We start from the raw sequence: 2,241 nt of genomic DNA on the forward strand, positions 1-2,241 counted from the left end.
TAAGTTGATTTTAAAATGCAAAGTATTTAAAATTAAAATAAAGCTATGTAAACACTTGCATTTTTTCAACACTATAAGGGTGTCCCATCAAGTAATGAAAAGTTCGATGCACACTTGTGGTCTTTATCCTCACTTGGACACTTGGGGCAAATACAAGAAATACGTCATGTAGTCAAGTGGTTAAGTGTGGGTATTTGGACAAAGCATTAGTGACGGCAAGGCTGTAATGTGATTGGTTATTACAGCACACGTGATCCAAGTTAGGCGTTATGCTTTCTCCAGTAGTAAGTAAGACAGACCCTCTCATCTCACTATAGTAAGACAATGTCTTTCGGAGTCGTGAATCAGACATGTGAATGAAATTAAATTATATTCCAGTTATAAATGTGCTTCTGATTACAGATAGCCTGGGATTACAAAAGATTTGTAAAGTTGATTTCTCATGATCGTGACTTCATTTCCGTGATCTCGACAAAAGTTGTTTTTTTAGTTATCACAATAAAAAAAATGTGCAATCTCGACATGACATAAAATTTTTCTCATAATCTCAACATAAAGTTGTTTTCGTGTGATCTCGACATAATAAAAGTTGTTTTTTCATTATCACAATTAAAAAATTTTCAGAATCTCAACATAAAAGTTTTCTCGTAATCTCAACGTAATAAAAGTTGTTTTCGCATGATTATGACTTAACAAAAGTTGGTTTCTCCTTATCACAATTTAATTTTTTAGGAATCTCAACATAAATGTTTTCTCGTAATCTTAACATAACTAAAGTTGCTTTTGCGTGATGACTTAAAAGTTGGTTTCTCGTTATCATTATTTATTTTTTCCGTAATCTCATCATAAAAGTTTTCTCACAATCTCAACATAGCAAAAGATGTTTTTGTGTGATCACAATTTAATTTTTTTGTGATCTCGAACATAACAATTATGTTTTCTCACGATCACGACTTAATTCTCATTGACTTTGACATAAAAGTTATTTTCTCGTTATCACGATTTAATTTCCTTGTGATCTCAACATAAAAGTACTTTTTGTTATCAAGACTTAATTTTCTGGTGATCTCAACATAAGTTGTTGGTATGTGGTATGTGACTGAAAATCTAAGAAATCTAAAGAAATATTAAATTACGACATAAAATATACAATAAATAAAAAGTAGATAGATAGATAGATAGATAGATTACCACAATTTTTGCTGTACATGTGTTTACCACTGTTTACTATCACATTTTGTGTGTTTTACCAGAATCTCCATATTGAGATCATGTAATTATGATAATTTCAACATTATCATTCACATGTCATGAGGTAATATTCCCCTCCTGTTTTGAGGGATGGAGATCCATGCGTGTAAAATGGAGGCGGCTGGTGTTCATGAAGGTTTGGATGTGTTGGCCAGGAGAAGATGAAGGAGCAGGACGATTGCTACCCTCACAGTGTGAAAATTATCCCATTAATTCACTTCCCCCGGCTGCTCTGTCCCTGAACACAACAGCACTCCATTCTTCCTCTCTCTCTCTCTCTCTCTCTTGTCAGAACAACATTATCATATCCTGGTTGCCTCGGCAACTGGCTTGGAATGCCTCAATTTTCCCGTCACCTTGGAGTCCTGAGTAAACAGAGGAGATTATCATTCCGTGTTCTATGACAAACACAGTGTCACGTCTGCTTATCATAACGCTTATACTCCTGCTTTCTGTGTTCCTGCTGCTGGATGACAGACATCAGATATGACATCTGGCTTCACAGTTATGCAGTGTGAGGTTATCGATGAAAGAGATCTGTTGGGAGTAATAAAAACGCTGCTGCTGATATAAGCCGGACCGGTTGCTTTGGTTTAATGCTCTGTATTCTTCAGACTTAGTCAATGATTTCTGCTGTGGAACATGCCACAAGTGACTGAAAATCTAGGGAAATATAAAATTATAAAATACAAGAAATGAAAAGTGTACATACATGATGTATGTTATAGGCTAATTATTTTTCTGTCAATACTTTTGTGCCAATAGATTGATAGATAAAAAATGTCTTCAGATTTTTAAGTGCCTTGTTACAGAGAAAGTATACACTGTGTATAAAATATACTCTCTCTCTCTACACATGAATTAATGTATAATTATATATATATATATATATATATATATATATATATATATATTTTTATAATTATATATATATTTATATATATATTTTTTTTTTTGTAGCGAATATATATATATTTTTTTATACTTGTT

Source organism: Sinocyclocheilus rhinocerous, unplaced genomic scaffold (genome assembly GCF_001515625.1).
Source record: "Sinocyclocheilus rhinocerous isolate Xijiao unplaced genomic scaffold, SAMN03320098_v1.1 scaffold2308, whole genome shotgun sequence".
Classification (NCBI taxonomy): domain Eukaryota; kingdom Metazoa; phylum Chordata; class Actinopteri; order Cypriniformes; family Cyprinidae; genus Sinocyclocheilus; species Sinocyclocheilus rhinocerous.